Here is a 19,481-nt window from a genome sequence, read left to right on the forward strand (position 1 = left end):
CTTCCACACTACAGCTACAACCATAAGCCTGTTAGGTTTGTTGCTGACATTAAGATTTAAATTGAAAAAGCTTAAGCTTCAGTTGACGATAAACGATTGGCATTTAAATGTCGTGTTGCACATAAGTACTCTGTGGTCGTTAGTCGATGGGACAGTACCGTTATTTGAGTGATAAAATAGTGTTCCAAAGTCCAGGGACGGTACAAATCCCACAATGAGACGTAGCATAGCCCTGCGATACTGGAATAACCAATCAGGACGCGAGGGAGAGAGACCACGTGACTACTTCACGCGTTTGCCTCCAGAGAGACACAACTGAATCTCGATCTCAACTGCTCCTACTCCTGGGTATTTAAGCCGTGTGCTTGTGTGTCTCTCATGCTTCAGCTCTACGCCAGAGCAGGTGGCTAACGCTAAACTTCAATAAAAGCATACATTTTCTTTGAATTTTCGACTTTCAATCACTACTGGCCGCGACCTCTTCCAACCTCACCTTCCTTCCATGAACAGCAAAGAACGTGTAGTCAATAAGCAGAGCGGATTCATCTCTTCAGTCTCTGCGACACCGAAATGAAGATGGCACAGAAAACACTGAAATGATGACTTCGGGCTTCCTGCTTCGAATCTTCACATGAAAGTGCAAATTCATCTACACTAGATAAATTTGTTAAATTTTACAGAGGTTGTGGGAAAGTACATGTTCCCCTTCTCTCAACATTTTATAGAAAGTTTCTGGAGCAACGAAAGGTACCACCAAACTAGACAAAATTGGAAGTCATTTCCCGTTTCAGGAAGGGTTACCTCACAGAAGCACATAATTATAAATTTACTGTACGACAAACCTGGCATTGAAATTTTCTGGCAGATTAAAACTGTGTGCCGGACCGAGACTCGAACTCGGTACCTTTTCCTCCAGGAAAGCTTCTGTGAAGTTTGGAAGGTCGGAGACGAGGTACTAGCAGAATTAAAGGTGTGAGGACGAGTTGTGAGTCGTGTTTGGGTAGCTCAGAGGGTGGAGCACTTGCCAGCAAAAGGTGAAGTTCCCGAGTTCGAGTCTCCGTCCAACACACAGTTTTAATCTGCCAGGAAGTTTCATATCAGTGCACACGCCGCTGCAGAGCGAAAATTTCATTCTGGAAACCTGCCGTTGTTCGGGTACACATTTTGCCAATTTTCTCGAAGCGCTTAAATTTTCATGTATTCGTGAAAACTCCTTCAATTGTGAAAGTGTTCTCTACGCTACATCTAGCTGTTTCGCATATCTACTACGGATTCTGTAAACGCCTCTATGGCAACGACTCTTCATAGCTCTATATATGGCTATTGTTTCGCCTACAGCCGTTTGCGCTTCGTAGCTGTAAAAAGCAATGGCTATTGAGAAGGAAGACAGTGCACTGCTGGTAAAGTTGTTTAATCAGAATGGCAGGAATGACCGACTCAGATTTTCAGCTTGTCGCATGCTCCAATGCAGCATCCCTCGTCCATTAACCCACACTTGCAAAGTATTGGTTTCCTTAGGAGTTCGGACTGTATTAGTAGATCTCACCGAAACAAGCAGCAAGGAGCTGCCGCCATGTTGCACTGAATAGACACCACTCGTCACGACGTGGCTGATGCATACATTCATCTAATGTAGAGACGGGTAACGAAAGGGAAAGGATGGGCCGGAATTAGTGGCTTCCAACTGCACACAGCATTGTGAAAATGCAATGATAAAAGTTGAAAATTTGCCCTAATATCGTCCGATTTTATGCAGTAATCAACAATTTTAGTCGCTGCGGATGGCCGAAGAAGTTAAAGCAGCCGCTCATGAGAAGCGGTAAATTGGGGTTGGAGTCCCTCTCAGTCCGGGCACGAATTTTTAACTTCCGGCACTGCATTGTCGCATTGCCCATTGTGGCTGGAATCCCGAATTCCCGCCTATTCTCTTCCTTTCCACCTCATTCTCGCATACAAAAAAGAAGGGTAGAAATATTCCTCATGAATACTCAGATGTCATCCAGTGACCATATTCGAAGTCACTGAGTTCTCGTGACCGACCCATCATGTCGTCACTGCTTTTCTACTGACAAGGGAACCTCCCCATCGCACCCCACTCAGATTTAGATATAAGTTGGCACACTTGATAGGCCTTGAAAAACTGAACACAGATCAATCGAGAAAACAGGAAGTTGTGTGGAACTATGAAAAAATAAGCAAAATATACAAACTGAGTAGTCCATGCGTAAGATAAGCAACGTCAAGGCTAACATCAGCTTAGGAGCGCGCGTGGTCCCGTGGTTAGCGTGAGCAGCTGCGGAGCGAGAGGTTCTTGGTTTAAATCTTCTCTCCATTGAAAATTTTAATATCTTTATCTTCGCAAAGTTACGATCTGTCCGTTCGTTCATTAACGTCTCTGTTCACTGTAGTAAGTTTAGTGTCTGTGTTTTGCGACCGCACCGGTAAATCGTGCGATTAGTAGACGAAAGGACGTGCCTCTCCAATGGGAACCGAAATCATTTGATCGCAAGGTCATAGGTCAACCGATTCCTCCACAGGAAAACGCGTCTGATATATTCTATACGACACTGGTGACGGCATGTGCGTCACGTGACAGGAATATGTTGTCGACCCACCTAACTAGTACACTTGGCGAATGGGTAAAAAGATTCTTCTACCTTACCCAATTTCGATTATCTTGTGGATGTGATAATCACTCCCAAAAAAGTGATGAAAACATAAGAGTTTGTCACATAAACTGAAAAAAAAATGAATTCACTAGCGGGAAGACTTGAACCAAGGACCTCTCGCTCCGCAGCTGCTGACGCTAACCACGGGGCCACGGCGCTCCTGGTTTTGAATTAGCCTTGATGTTGCCTATCTGGCACATGGACTACTCAGTTTGTATATTTTGCTTATTTTTTTCGTACTTCCACACAACGTCTTCCTGTTTTCTCGACTGATCTGTGTTCAGTTTTTAAAGGCCTATCCACTGTGCCAACTTATAACTAAATCTGAGGGGGTTGCGATGGGGAGGTTCCCTTGTGAGAAAACAACACTCCCTGCTGATCTTATACTGGTGGGTCCACCTCTCGTGACATCTAGTGGTCAGTTCCGCATTACACAGGGGTGTCCGAATACTTTTCATCAAACGGTGCACACCGCAAGTCACAATAAGGTTTGCGGTGGAGGGTCCTTCCGGCACCAGTTTAAGTTGCTCCCCTCCTCGTTCCATCAGCGAATAACTCATGGGACAAACGACTGCCGATAAACATCCATATGAACTCTGATCTCTCTGGTTTTCTCATCGTCGTCGTTTCGCGAGACGTGTCAGTGGAAGTAATAAATGTTGCCCGAACGCTGAAGGAGCTTCCAAGCCAAGGCACACTCCCGACTCTGTATTCTTAAGCTCCGTTCCGGCCGTACGTGGGGTTTGGACCCCTCCACCGTACTCCACACCTATAAATCCCTCTTCCGCCCTATCCTTTGTTACGCTCATCCGGCCTGGATCTCCGCCCTCCCACCCCTCCCCTACCTTTTATAAATCCCTTCAAATCCTTGAACGTCATGCACTCCACCTCACCTATCGCATCCGTCTCCCCTCCCCCACATGGCTCCTGTACGATCTCATTCCGTTCCCCCACCTCCTCCTTTTCCTTGAAAGGGTACGGGTCCTGCACACCTCCCGCAAACTCGATCCTCCTCGCCCATCCTCTCCAACCCCCACCCACTGCTGCACATGTATTCCCACGTTCCACCCGGTTTCCATCTATCCACCCTCCTTACCCTCTCCCAAGGTGGCTTCCGCCAGCTCCCTCTCCCTGATGATGACCTCCTCCCCTCCATCTACCCCTCCTACCAACTTTGATCCTCCCACCCTCTTCCTGTGTTTGCTCCTTTGGCACCCTCCCTCCCTTCTCTCCCTCTTTCCTGCCTCCTCCATTTCTCCCCACTCCTACCCTGGGCTTCCCCTCCCCTGTCCCTCTCCTCCTTCCCCCATCTCCTCAGCCATTGGCGTCCTTGTTCTCCCCTCTCCCCCACCTCACCCTTATTCCCCTCTTGGCAGGTGCCCGGACTCACACACGCTAAGTGGACATTCGCAAGCCAGAGATCATCGCCATCAGTGTCTCGTGTATGCCGTCGTGTTTAGTGTTCAGTGTTCCCCGTCACACTCCATCGTTCACCAGTGCCATCGACATCTTCAGTGTTTGTGCTTCGTATCAACAGTTTATAGTGTGGATTGTCATCGAGTGTGAACGGCTTCATGTTTTTTATGTTAATGTCTCTACTGTTTTTTCTCCGCCGTTTTGTTCCAACCCATGGGTCTTCTCTGTTCTATCATTGAACTATCTTTGGCTGAAGAGCGACGTACTGTGCTGCTGCCAGCCAACCTGTTATACTGGTATTAAAATCACAATAAAGGAAAAAAAAAACTAAAGGAGCGCGTGCTGTCGGAATTCCAGCATTTTACCTATGTACGATGCACAGTGCCCCTATTGTAGCATCTCCCAGTACGGTTCGTCGAGCGTCTCCAAGATGTTCTCGAAATTAGTGAACGATTCTGCGACGAAACCGCTCTGTACTTGATAGTGTCGTTCCGCCAATCAGACCTACTAACGGTCTCAAAGTAATGAGCATTACCCAAGAATCAGTGTTACAAGTGTTTTCCAAGCCAGTTACCTCGTGGATTGACTATTTTTTCCTATGAGTCTTCCAATTAATCTTAGCCTGGCATCTGCTCTTACTACAATTAGTGTTATACGGGACCTGTTCCGGAAGGTGACTCCTTGATATTTCAAGATGGTTTGTGTTCTCAGTGATTCATGTCTAATAAAATAATGGACAGTAATGAACTTTTTTGCCTATTATGCGAAATACTATAATCAATTTTACGCAAGCTTCTCTGCAATGGTCTTCTGATGCTGTAACCCTCCCATAGACAACAATATCATTAGCGAACAGCCCTATTTAGCTTCCGACGTAACCGTTTAGGTGAATTATACATATTGTGAACAGTAAGAGCCCAAGGACTCTTCCTCGTACTGTCTAATTATATAAAATCCTATAGCTATACCTAAAAGCAATATGAGATGACAAGAACATATGCAGATAGTAATAGCGTAAATGAATAGGAGACAGCTGGCCTTTGTGACCGAGCTGTTCTAGGCGCTTCAGTCCGAAACCGCGCTGCTGTTACGGTCACAGGTTCGAATCCTGCCTCGGGCATGGATGTTTGTGTTGTCATTAGGTTAGTTAGGTTTAAGTAGTTCTAAGTCCTAGGGGACTGATGACCTCAGAAGCTAGGTCCCATAGTGCTCAGAGCCAATTTTTTTAAATAGCAGACAGATTATTTTGGGAGGAGGCAACTGTTAGAATACAATGCATATGTGGAGGATTCCACATCACATTCTCCGGCATGGCCGATTGTTTAGACCATTAAGCTATTCTGCGTAACAGATGACATCAAAGGAAATTAGGAAGGTTCAGAATTCTGTAACGTAAGATCAATCAGAGGACGTGCATAAACACAAAGAATGTCAGTATTCGCAGAGTCAGTGTGAGAATAGAATGCGCTATTGAGTGGATAATACTAGCATTATGAGCACTCTGTGACGCCCACAATAGTGCATAAAATATACTTATGGGCCAATCTATTGACAACCGACCATCGCGAGATTGAAAATCTCCTGAGAGTTTTGTGGGCATACGACGGCGATAGGAAAATATGAACGCGGAGTAGAGATGAATGAGGAACCATTTTAGCGACGGTGTCAGCCCTAAATGGGGTAATCCATTAACATTACCAAAGGACAGAGTTCCATGGTACGACGCCTGTGAACGAGCTTCTCGGAAACGGTGAGGATGTGAAGGTTTTTACGTTATGAGAAGCAGCAGTTTTGTCTGTGATATTGTCGATAGTAAACACTTTCCCTGAGTAGTGTCATTATGGAGACTCTCTGGATTCCAAGGCTTGTATTGTTGTCAAACAGTCGGTGCGCAAGAGAGAGGCTTTGGTACCGAGCGTGGCTGGAAGCAGGTATCCATTGTTGTAATAGCCAAATTTTCGCAATCCCAGTTGCGGGGCTAATACTGCGATAGTGGCATGTCGTGTTTAGGGAACATATTTTAGTTTTGGATTTGTAAATTTCGTAACTTGCATTGTTTTCCTACTACGATACTCTTGCTTTAGTATCTCGTAAATGAATATATTCAAGAATGACTTACATCACCATTTACGCCATTTAATTTGTGTACACCGAATGCGAATTTCGTGTAAGGAATTAATTTCTGTGGAAGCTTTGCCTAAAGAACTAATTTCATAAACTTACTATTTGATTACACATTTCAATTATTTGTAAATAACAATGTCCAACGATGTAGATGTGTTCATAAATTTTCATTTCTGAAGTGCAATTAGTATTCAAAATATTCCTCATGTAGACTCTAAGTGCCATTGGATATTTAAGAGGCTGTTTTTGTTTTGTTTTGATTAAATGTAGCACTCTGGTATGGGAATGACAAGATTTATTTAAGTAATGATAAAGCAAATTGGTTTATTATAGCTCCTAGGGGTGGAACACAATTAGATGGCACACATTATGTATCTATTGTTGCAGACGTAAGACAGCTGATTATTAGTACCAGGAATTAAGTATTGTCTCCACAATTAAGTAACAATGATTGTCTATTCAGATTAGATTCAGTGAAACAATAACTGTATTGACTCACATTCTGATATTATTTACTTTCAGTGGCTGTGTAATTACTTTGCGTCGGAAATCTAAATATTGAGATTACATATAAAGTATGTACAGTAACAACAGTCACACATGGCATGTCAGATGCGTTGTACTGATAAAGGCTGCATGTAATGTATGTAGCAATGCATGTAGGTACTTAAGAAAAAAAGTTTCATATGCAGTACAACTAACGTATACTTACAGCCTGTAGCCAGCATATACATCAGGTATCTAAGGCAGTGTTCTTTAAAATGTTTTGGCTCTGAGCACTATGGGACTGCTGAGGTCATCAGTCCCCCAGAACTTAGAACTACTTAAACCTAACTAACGTATGGACATCACACACATCCATGCCCGAGGCAGGATTCGAACATGCGACTGTAGCGGTCGCGCGGCTCCAGACTGTAGCGCCTAGAACCGCTCGGCCACACCGACCGGCTAAAATGTTTTGCTCAAGAGCCTACGCTGACTTTGTGGTGTGACACCATGGGCCGCATGTGTACCTATGTCATTATTAATTGCTAACCTACACAGATTACTTTGTTTTGAGCCCCAAATATAGCTGTAGGAAGGGCGTGTTGAATTTTCAGCCGGCTTCCAAGGGCTGATTTTTAAATGTCAGCACCATTCGGAACACTTCCTGTTGACTGTTCTGTTTCACATTGCTGCTACCCTCGGCAGTCTCAAAGGTGTGACTCTGTAAGGGCCTGACGAAGCACTTATTATACTTAGGCGAGCGGACGATTAACTGATTAATGGCAGTAATTTCACTTCTATTTAAACACATTTGCAATGTTTGACACCATCACACAAGTTCACTGAATGCCTTGAATGTCAGTCTTCTACTCATTGCGATTTTTTGCGACGGCCTTAATTTAATTTACATATTCCTTGCTACAAATACTACCGCATTTGCACGCGACCGTCTCTATAATATGCATTCAGCAATCCAAGTTACTTCAGTGTCAAAACTCGTACCGTAGGAACAGACGGACGCAAGTCACGTATGCCCGTGTGTTGCAAGTACTGGAAGGCAAACATTAAAACGTTCCGCCCGCCGCATTAAAACTTCAGTGGCCGTCCTGCTTACCCCTCTGCACCTGAAGTAATCAGCCATCTTAATTAATCTCACGGCCAAATTCATCAACCGCAGTTGAAATTAAATAAAACTTAAAATATTATTGTCTCTGCTTGTATTTTTACTTGTTCTGAACAGGGTAACTACGTTATTGAGAAGCTCTTATTGGTGGTTAAGGGTTTTGGATTCGGTTGTTAGTTGCTAGATGAATATTATTATTCAGACAAAATACAAAATGTAAAATACGACTGGCCTCACAAACACTTAATTCGTGCCGTAGAAAGTTTCAAAGAAATGAAAAAGTAAAAACGTGAAAAACTTGCGCAGATGAAAAGTCACACTTAGTACAGAAAGCAAAATTTTAGACTGCATAGAAGTTGCAGTTGGTCGACTGCTGTCTTGCTACTGTGGTGGACATTAATGTAAAGTGTTTGAGGGACGCTGAGATCACGACTAAGCGACAGGATGTTGGATACCCAACCTCATCACAAAATGAGGTGTCCGAGGCGAGCAGGACGAGATTATTAATTACGATTGCAGTGTACAGAGGATCATGTTGAATGGACCGTTGATCAGTGGAATTCTGTCACCTGATCGGACAAGATCTACGGTCGTTTCGGGATACTCCGTCGTACAGGCTAACGGATTCTTAAAACGTGCAATACAACACAGACGCAGGCCACTGGAGGTAGTTTATGCTGTGAGGTGCATTTACCTGTGTTTCCATGGGAACTGTGGTAGCAATGCAAGGCAACGTGGCAGCTAAGGACTACACGAACATTACCGCGGGCCATCTGCGTCATTTCATAATTGGCCCAAATCGTGGTACAGTAGTTTAAGGAGTGGCCAACGGCCTTGCCGCAGTGGTAACACCGGTTCCCGTCAGATCACCGAAGTTAAGCGCTGTCGGGCTGGGCTAGCACTTGAATGGGTGACCATCTGGTCTGCCGAGCGCTGTTGGCAAACGGGGTGCACCCAGTCCTTGTGAGGCAACCTGAGGAGCTACTTGATTGAGAAGTAGCGGCTCCGGTCTCATGGTATCATAAATTGACATACGGCCGTGAGAGCGGTGTGCTGACTACATGGCCCTCCATATCCACATACAGTGATGCATGTAGATTTAGGATGACACGGCGGACGGTCTGTACCGTTGGGCCTTCATGGCCTGTTCAGAGTTTAGTTTCAGTTTTTAATGTAAGGGGCACAACAGCTCACACTGATGTCTTGGTCACCGTATTCCTCAACACAATGAAACACATCTGTGGCGCTATCAGGAGCCAGCTCCGTATTGACAAACCACCGATCCGTAATTAATGGGAACTACGTGACCTGTGCATAGACATCTGGTGTCACAGACCTCCGAAAATTTATCAGGAACTCGTCAAACGCAGCTGAACTGCAACCGTACTGCATTAAAAAGTTGGACCAACGTCATATTAAGCGGTTAGACGTTATGTTTTAGCTCATCAGCATTTACAGGTCATTAGAGAACATTCCATTGTTCCAAGGGTGGTAGTACAGACCAAAACAATACAGTACTCTCCAGTAAACATGTCATCTAAAATGCATCCCTCGAGAACTATGAACACGTTTTTACCTTCGCAAAGGTAGAAGCATATTCTTTTACACGAAAAATTGAAAACATAATCTCGTGTTGCGGTCTGTCCAATAGAAGCAACACTCGAATCCGTGTCCCGTTTGGGCCTCCATTACGATAGCGAGTGCAAAAATAAAACTACAAAGTCGAAGCATTTCACACATCAAAACACAGCTGCTTCCATTTGGAACTAATGTATGTGCCGCACTTCGCAAGAGCAGTGAATACAGCGTTCAGTAATCATACCAGTTGATGTTTATTATACGCCGTATCCATGGGCAAAAACAAGGAAATGTAGTCTCATTAGCCTACTGCATTCAGTAGGCCTTTTGTAACAGCAGAGAGCTTTCAGTAGAGCAGATGTGATTCACAGTACCGAAGACGGACAAGTGCTAATACCTCTTAAGGTCCAAATTTTGAATCCCGTGTTTGTGGATTAGTGTAATTTCTGACACCGCCAGATAAGAGAGACACAGCTAAAGACTTCAATGATTTTTCATTATGTAATAAAATATACACGATAACTGGTTTGGTCGATTAGCAACAATATTCAGATGTATGGAAACAACAGAACAACGATAAAAATTTCTTCAGTTAATATCAAAAGCTTTTAACAAAGAACGTAATAGGTAATTTGGGTTTCTTTTACTGCTTTTAATATTTTAATTTTTATATAAAAATTATGTTTTTTTAGATATTGCTGTGGTTTCACATTAACTGAAAGGCAATTTATCCATTTCTTCCGTTGTTTCCGTAGATTTGATTGTTTCCTAATCAACTGAAACCAGTTATCATAGAGTTGTTATATAATACTGCGAACAAGAACACTGACATTTATAATAACTAATCTTGTGTGGATAAATGAAGTGTCACTGCAAAATCCAAAGGATACACTGATTTCATATACCGTAGAATGTGAACTTTTGTTTGTAGGTTAATTTTATTGTAATTTTCAAACTCTAATTAAGTATTCTTGTATTATTCTTTCTAGCACTAAATAACGTTTGTTATATCTCTATTCTAATGAATGGAGTAGATGGGTATCAGCATGCGAGAGTAGATGTTGTTGGAAATCAAAAGACTAATAGTACAAATTAGGCGAGGCAACGCTCCATTCAGAAGTTGTAACACCCTTCACTCCTGCAAGAGTTGATGTTTAACATCATTCTGAAGTACTTTTAGAGGCAATATTATTAGGCATATATATGGCTTTACCGTAGGAATAAAGACAGCGTTTCAAGACAAATGAAAGTTATTGGAAATGCTCTAACTTTCATCGGGGAAGTTCAAATGGTTCAAATGGCCCTGACCACTATGGGACTTAATTATTGAGGTCATCAGTCCCCTAGGACTTAGAATTACTTAACCCTAACCAACCTAACGACATCACAAACATCCATGCCTGAGGCAGGATTTGAACCTGCGTCCGTAGCAACAGCGCGGTTCCAGACTGAAGCGCCTAGAACCGCTCTGTCACCACGGCCGGCCTCATTGGGGAAGAATTTTATTTAACTGTGTATAGCTGATAAAATGCTTACTACTTTATTTTCAAACAAAACTGAACATCCAAGCTGCCCGGTCAGAAGTAGCAGTATTAGGATGAAGTTTTATAAAACTGCCACGCAGGAAAACCGCTTATACTCACACCACAACTTCTACGCCCACGTTATGCGGTTTTTATTCTTTGTGTTCAATACCTTTAATGCTCGTAGGAATCCAATGTACCAGTTTCTCATATTCGGAGATGTTGATCTTATCTAGTGTACGCGAAGATGATGGGAAACAGCGTCTTTCATTTCAATATACATGCGTCGGTGTTCAAGTGGTTTAGCTCAGTGTGTCAAAAATTTAGTATAATCTTACATTTCAGAGACGTCTGTTTTAACTATAGACAGCGAGCCAAGTGTTGTGGGAACATTTACTTTTATTGTGTTTGTGTGAAAAATGCTTAGCTGTGAATTAAACTGCGAGTCACACCGGACAAATTGGTGAGATGTGAGCATTTACCAGATAGTGACAAACGCGCTAAAGCCTTTAACAAGTCTGTTTCAATTGGCTCGTGTAAGAGAAATTGGTGTCGTCGGAAGCACCGTGAGCGGGGCGACTACTCTGTCTGCCGTCCTGCACCCTTCCTCGCACCCCCACCCCCACGCCCTACTCCCACCCTCTAACACTCTGTTGGCTGGCTGCGTTCCCTGACGGTGCCGGCGATATTGAATTTCCCACCAGCCGCACTGTCAGCGGCCGTCGCCAAGAGAAGCCCTGGCCTCCAGACATAACCATTAGGCAGGCGTCCAACAAATATTTTTCTTTATTTTCTTCCCAGACTCCTGTGACTTTTTTCATATTTTACACTACTTTAGGTGATGTGTGTTCGTGCGGAGGGGGAAGGAACCGCAAGGAAATTCGCTGACGTGTTTATGCCTCCGCATAACTGTGGTAGCAGCAAGATTGTAAGGCCGAAAGAGGCTTCTCAGCTTGTGATATCTCGCTCCATCTATTCCGAAAACAAAATTTCAAGCCTGTCTGGTTTCTTTGGTGCGGCTGCTGGAACGTGCACACAAATCAGACAATACGAGAAACAAGTGATTTTCGAGATTTCATTTTTCACTCAACGATGTGGAGGTTTCTAGGGATACATACCGTGTTTAACGCAAAAAAGAATTCGTGGAAAGATTAACAAGGTGTCAGCGAATGGTAGTAATCAAAAGGGCATATTTGGCCCAGCAATATACTTTTATTAACCAAGACATCTTACAGCACTCTACGCTGAAAGTGCAGTCTGTTCCTTGTTAAGAACAAATTTTCGCTAGGTAACATCGTACATACTCAGCATATCGTGATAGCTCTACAAAATCCTAGTACTAGTAGCTGAAATAATTGCTGATGTTTTCATGTACATGTTTCGCAAGTGTTTGCTGTGGATGAGTCCAGCATTGGTGGTTCATTTTTGGATGTTTATGCGACAGTGTAGACGATGCAGTACGGCTCCAGCAACATTGGCCTTCCTTTTACCATATCAAAGGGCTGAGGGCTGCTTGTAGAACATTGTGAAGTTTTATGTCACTGTTACCTTTTCAAGAGTGGTAGTTCACTGTTAAACCGATACAACGTTCTACTTCAATGCACTTACAAACACAAAGCAAACAAATCAACTTCTCATAGTCGGAGTTCACAGTCATACAGAGCTTTTGAAGGAAGAAAGTATTTATTTCACAACTGAAGTTTCGACTTTTGTGCCATTTTCAAATGGCGCTTCAGGAGATTCTGATTCAGCTCTTGTCAGATCTTAAAAGTCTACTATATGTATACATTTATTGTGAAAAATAAACCTTTTCACTGTAGAAATACTGTGATATGTATACATGCCGGAGGATTTTAAAGTCTGAAATGTGTTGAAAGAAAGTCTTTTGCAGTACCACTCGAAAATGGCCCATAGGTCAAAATTACAAATGTGAAACAAATCATTTCTATAGTCACGGCGAATATAATGTCCTCTAAAACACAAAACAATTATGTTCAAACCGTTCAAATGGCTCTGAGCACTATGGGACTTAACATCTGTGGTCATCAGTCCACTAGAACTTAGAACTACTTAAACCTAACTAACCTAAGGACATCAGACACATCCCTGCCCGAGGCGGGATCCGAACCTGCGACCGTAGCGGTCACGTGGTTCCAGACTGAAGCGCATAGAACCGCACGGCCACAACGGCCGGCAAAACAATTAGCGATAAACTTATCTATTCGTGTCCTATGGAAATACTGCTCAAATACTCTTAAAATATTTTTGATATGATGGTTCACAGTACGAAATGAGAGACAGTCCTTCCATTTAAGCCAGCTGCCTAGACACAGTGTAACAAAGTTTAAAAACCCGTGATTTGGTCGTAAATTTTTTCACAACCATATCAACTGAGTCATGCTAATTGCCAATAAATTAGCATATTACACAAATGTTCTCGCGTTTATTTTTGACAATATTAGTTTATGTAGCCGAAAATACATGTTTGACGATGACTTGGGTTCTACTCGTGTCTAATGATTTATAATACTTGTAACATTTGATAATGGACTAAGGCGGAAATCTAGATTGTGAAATAAAACCTGTTCTACAGTCAAAATAGCGGTTATATCTTTAAAAAAAATTTACATGAGTGTGACTCGATACGAAGGTAAAAGATTAACCAGACGAAGCGTTGGTTCAAAGAAGCTTTTCGAGCAATTGGCGTGGAACGATTGAGGGAAGCCATGACATCCCGGATCAATACTGCAGGAGGGGGATTAAGCTCATGTCTTCTGGATCATCTTACATTTTTGTCACCGGTAATGAATGGATTGTGATGAAGTCCCGATTTATCAAGCGGAAAAAGTGGTGACAATGAGTAGATACCGTTAAAACATCCAGGACAGATAGTGAAATTGTCAGTATTAATAAATTTTAGTTATATAGAGACGGGCAATTGTGGAACATATAAATCGAAGACTTTATCCCCATAGTTGCTTCCACGTCTTGAACAGGCACGCCATTGTTTGCTGTTTGTAAGTCATTAACTTGTAGAACAAGGAATAGTATGTCTGGTGCTACTAAATATAACAACTTTACTCGTAAATCAACGAGTAATTGAATCAAATATTCTGACCTAGAATCCGATAGGATGAATTATTAGCCAAAGTAGTTGCAAACCCACCCGAAAAAGGAAAGGGTTTTCTCTGATATTCACCTTAATCCTTGTCAATAGCTCAATAAATTTAGAGAAATTTTACGGAAGGAAAAAAACAAACATGGCTCATTCAGGGAAAAGAGGGAAGTATCATCTACCCAGGAGGAAAGTAAATAAACAATCTTGTGACGCATTTTGCTACAGAAAGGAGGACTAGCAATACTGTTGACAGTAAAATGGCTCCTTTGCGCCGTAAGAATTTCCGAGATGCTGGTAATAAATTATCTGAGTCTTGGAGAAGCTATTTCCGATTACAAATGGGCTATCAACAAGTGTCCGATTGCCGTAACTCCCGATGTCCCCTCTCGTCAGTTAACGTCAAGCGCGTTGTTCGATGGAATGAGGGAACTTTTAGTGTTTTTTTTTATAGGTCGTCATTACATCATATGGAAGTGTCTGCTGTTCGACGTCAATGAGCTTCACTTCAGGATAATACAACTAGATCAAGGTAGGTCTTACGATGCTGTCCGTCTTCTTTCTGTGATATGCAGTGTTAAATGAAAATTAATTCCTACAGACACAAACACACTACATAGAAGTATCTGCAGTAATGCAGTTATCGCAGAAATTTCACGAAACGCTATTGCTTCACCAACTGCTTCGCTTCCCCAGGGACTTGAAATGTGAGCATAAGCCTCGCAGAAAGACTCGTAAACCTTCAATTGTTTTATATGTATGGACACAGTGGGTGGACACTCATTCACACATTATAACAGTCTGTTGATTCGGAGACAAAAACTTTCACAGTGAGTGGACCTTGATTTAAGTCAATGGGGAATGTCGTAAATTTGCGCAGGATAGGATTCGAACTAGTCAGATGTGCTGATCCTTATACATTTTTCCGTAAAGGAACCCATAAAATAGGGGCCTCTTCGCCACAGCCACTTTTCTCTAAAAACAAAACTACACTATATAATCAAAAGTGTCATGACACCCAAAAAAACATACGTTTTTCGTATTAGGTGCATTGTGATGTCACCTACTGCCAAGTACTCCATATCAGCGACCTCAGTAGGCATCAGACATTGTGAGAGAGCTGAATGGGGCGCTCCACGGAACTCACGTACTTCGAACATGGCCAGGTGATTGGGTGTCACTTGTGTCATTCGTCTGTATGCGATATTTCCACACTCCTAAACATCCCTAGGTCCACTGTTTCAGATTTGATAGTGAAGCGCACAGGCCGACCTCGTCTGTTGACTGACACGGAACGTCGACAGTTGAAGAGGGTCGTAATGCGTAATAGGCGGACATACAGGGTGTTACAAAAAGGTACCGCCAAACTTTCAGGAAACATTCCTCACACACAAAGAAAGAAAATATGTTAGTGGACATGTGTCCGGAAACGCTTACTTTCCATGTTAGAGCTCATTTTACTACTTCTCTTCAAATCACATTAATCATGGAATGGAAACACACAGCAACATAGCGTAACAGCGTGATTCAAACACTTTGATACAGGAAATGTTCAAAATGTCCTCCGTTAGCGAGGATACATGCATCCACCCTCCGTGGCATGGAATCCCTGCTGCGCTGATGCAGCCCTGGAGAATGGCGTATTGTATCACAGCCGTCCACAATACGAGCACGAAGAGTCTCTACATTTGGAACCGGGGTTGCGTAGACAAGAGCTTTCAAATGCCCCCATAAATGAAAGTCAAGAGGGTTGAGGTCAGGAGAGCGTGGAGGCCATGGAATTGGTCCGCCTCTACCAATCCATCGGTCACCGAATCTGTTGTTGAGAAGCGTACGAGCTCTTCTACCGAAATTTGCAGGAGCTCCATCGTGCATGAACCACATGTTGTGTCGTACTCGTAAAGGCACATGTTCTAGCAGCACAGGTACAGTATCGCATATGGAATCATGATATAGGTGGAAGAACATGGGGCCCAATCAAGACATCACCAACAATGCCAGCCCAAACGTTCATAGAAAATCTGTGTTGATGACGTGATTGCACAATTGCGTGCGGATTCTCGTCAGCCCACACATGTTGACCGTGAAAATTTACAATTTGATCACGTTAGAATGAAGCCATACTGACGAAACTAAAATGAGCTCTAACATGGAAATTATGCGTTTCCGGACACATGCCCACATAACATCTTTTCTTTATTTGTGTGTGAGGAATGTTTCCTGAAAGTTTGGCCGTACCTTTTTGTGACACCGTGTATATTCAGACCATCACATAGGAATTCCAAACTGCATCAGGATCCACTGCAAGTACTAAGACGGGTAGGCGGGAGGTGAGAGAAGTAAATGCAAAACTACGCCTCGTTTGGTGTAAGGAGCGAAAACATTGGACGATTGAATAGTGAAAAAACGTTGTGAGGAGTGACGAATCATGGCACACAATGTGGCGATCCGATGGCAGGGTGTGGGTATGGCGAATGCCCGGTGAACGTCATCTACCAGCGTGTGTGGTGCCAACAGTAAAATTCGGAGACGGTGGTGTTATGGTGTGTTTGTGTTTTTCATGGAGGGGGCTAGCACCCCATATTGTTTTGCGTGGCACTATCACAGCACTGGCCTACATTGATGTTTTAAAATCATTCGCGCTTCCCACTGTTGAAGAGCAGTTTAACACGATCGAGCAGCTGTTCATAGTGCACAGCCTGTGGCGGAGTTGTTACACGACAATAACATCCCCGTTAAGGTTCTGGCCTGAACAGAGTCATGACGTAAATCCTATAGAACACCTTTGGGATGTTTTCGGACGAGGTCTTCCCGACAGGCCTCACCGACCGACATCGTTATCTAAGTGCATCACGTCGTGATAAATGGGCTGCCATTTCCCAAGAAACCTTCCGGCACCTGATTGAACGTATGCCTGAGAGAGTGGAAGCTGTCATCAAGGCTAAGGTTGGGCCAACACCATATTTAATTCCATCATTTCCGATGGAGGGCGCCACGATGTTTAAGCTGTTTTCAGCCAGGTGTATCTGCAGCCCGGTGTATTTTCAGGACTCCAGGCGTTCTCCCCCAACTACGTTTAGCCCAGAAGTTCTACCTAAACTAAAAAAGAAGTAAAGGGAAGGAGGGAGAGGGTAACTAATGTATATATCGGACAATTTCTGTAATTTTTCCCAATTACCTGTTTGTGAAGTCCATGGAAGGCGCCCGTAGCTGTGGTGAAATAAATCCATGTCTTTTCGAAAAAAAGGCGAATACCTTTATCGGATCATAGTATCAAAATAGTGCATCAGACCAACTGCCCATTGAGGGATATTCCAACTGCATTGCGGAGCGTAGAAAGTGTTCCAAAACGAGCTGGAAAAACGGTGTCCGTATTTCGGATTACGGGCCATAGCACATTGTCGTTTGTTCGCGGCAGTCCAAAATTCGAGAACACTCCTCTCACCAGTGGGATAAAAACATTGAACTGCAAGGCCATGGAACCAATTCACAGAGTGAGTCATTGTCTGCAGGTAGTACCCATCTTATGGGAACAAAAATCGTTTGCATTGTTATTCGGTCAGGAGCAGCTTGTGTGAGGAGTGGCAGAATTCTCTGAACCAAGTGCCACACATCTACTGATGGGCTACAAAGACACGATGATCGTCCATGTCTAATATCCTGCACGTGACGCAAAGTGGAGAGTCCGCGAGGGGAACTCGATAGAGACAGGAGCGATTGCCGGTCGGAGTGACCGTGCGGTTCTAGGCGCTACAGTTTGGAACTGAGCAACCGCTACGGTCGCAGGTTCGAATCCGGCCTCAGGCATGGATGTGTGTGATGTCCTTAGGTCAGTAAGGTTTAATTAGTTCTAAGTTCTAGGCGAATGATGACCTCAGAAGTTAAGTCGCATAGTGCTCAGAGCCATTTGAACCATTTGAACAGGAACGATTCAGTTGTTTCTCATTGACGGCGACGTACCACGCTGAGTGCAGCAGTGTCAGGGAAAGGGACTCTCACCCCCGCCATATACTCCATATACTGCGCCACATGTAGTGAACTTCTGTTCAGTCACGGTGGGAGCGCGGGCCAGTGGCATCTTACTGTAGACCACCCTCGTCGACAACAAGCTCATAGTCGGCAAAGAGGCAGAAAAGTAGTTGTTCTAAAAAAAAAAAAATTGATAGAAAGGCATCGGGAAGTCCGACAATGCACCGGAGGAGCGTATGAGGTCGGCGCATATGCATCAGGCAGTGAGCTGGTGTGGTATGTCTCGAGCCCCATCCGGAATATGGTAAGGACCCATACCCCCTAAAGCCTTGGAAAGGGGGGGGCTCTGAAGGTCATCCACTGGCTAACAAACGAACCCATCACAGCTGACAGGCAGTGATACAGGGGCTGCGGGACCAGAAGAGTTTGCACCGCGTGAAGGGTCCGTGATGCTATGTAGGAGTTGACGTAGCACGTATGCTGCGGAGGAAGCGGAGGCAATGTTCATCGACTCCAAACCTGATCCCCTGTAGTAGATGTAAGCAGAAGTCTGATCTGAGGGCCACAGAGGACCATAGGTCAGCTATGAAATAGATTCCAAGGCAGCTTAAGGTATCGGCCACATTGAGGAGGTCAACGCAATCCCTCTTGCAGACCTGGACCTATATTCATATCTCACGATTTATGTACATTAAGGAGGCTGCCTGACGCCTCGCCATACGTCGCCACCCACGGAAGCGCCGCCCAGGCGTATTCGCACTTTGAAGCCAGAATACCACATTTCCCACACAGACAGTAGAGCAAAGTCGATGTCTACCTAGCGACCTACGCATCAGTCGTTGTCGTAGTCCAGATAACAATGAAAATATCCACGGGTGTACTGCCAGTCTACAGTGTCCAACGGTCACAATATTTCGGCGAACATACATGTCGCCATCATCAGGTGAACTGACGGACTGAACTCCTGTGAACGAGCCGGCACGGAGATCCGTACGCTATGGCTGCTCAGAGGGAACTGGGTTCGGTCACGGCGGCGGCCGATTTAAATACCCTCCGCCAGCAGCGCGCTCCCTCCGCTGTCCGCGCCGCGCGCCACGGTCGCGAGGTGGAACAGATTGCGACGGCATCTGAGATGACGTCGGTGTGATGGCTCTGTCCGCCGTGGTCATCACAACTATACGTTTGCTTGATTTACTCTTGATTAACCCAATCGCTGGTTCCCAAGATTTGCTAAGATTATAGCCACAGTCACGGTTTATGAGGTCGTAATTGGTGCGAATTTCGATGGCCTCTCTAACAACGCTGTCCCAGTATCTCGACGTCTGTACCAGAATCCTCGTACGTTCATATTTCAGAGCGTGATTTTCTGACAAACAATGTTCAGCGACCGCCGACTTGCTCGGATACATCAGTCGAGTGTGCCTCTGGTGTTCATGGCATCGATCCTCGACGGTATGCATCGTCTGACCAATATACGA

The 19,481-nt window shown here is 44.0% G+C and overlaps 1 protein-coding gene and 1 pseudogene across 1 annotated transcript in view; one reads left to right on the forward strand and one right to left on the reverse strand.

Annotated features, from left to right (window-relative positions):
- Positions 1–19,481, reverse strand: part of LOC124803369 (hemicentin-2-like) — a 255,061-nt gene that overhangs the window by 155,031 nt on the left and 80,549 nt on the right. The gene's annotated exons all lie outside the window — the stretch shown is intronic.
- On the forward strand, positions 8,643–8,760 carry LOC124803488 (annotated as a pseudogene).

This window comes from Schistocerca piceifrons, chromosome 6, assembly GCF_021461385.2.
Source record: "Schistocerca piceifrons isolate TAMUIC-IGC-003096 chromosome 6, iqSchPice1.1, whole genome shotgun sequence".
NCBI classification, from domain to species: domain Eukaryota; kingdom Metazoa; phylum Arthropoda; class Insecta; order Orthoptera; family Acrididae; genus Schistocerca; species Schistocerca piceifrons.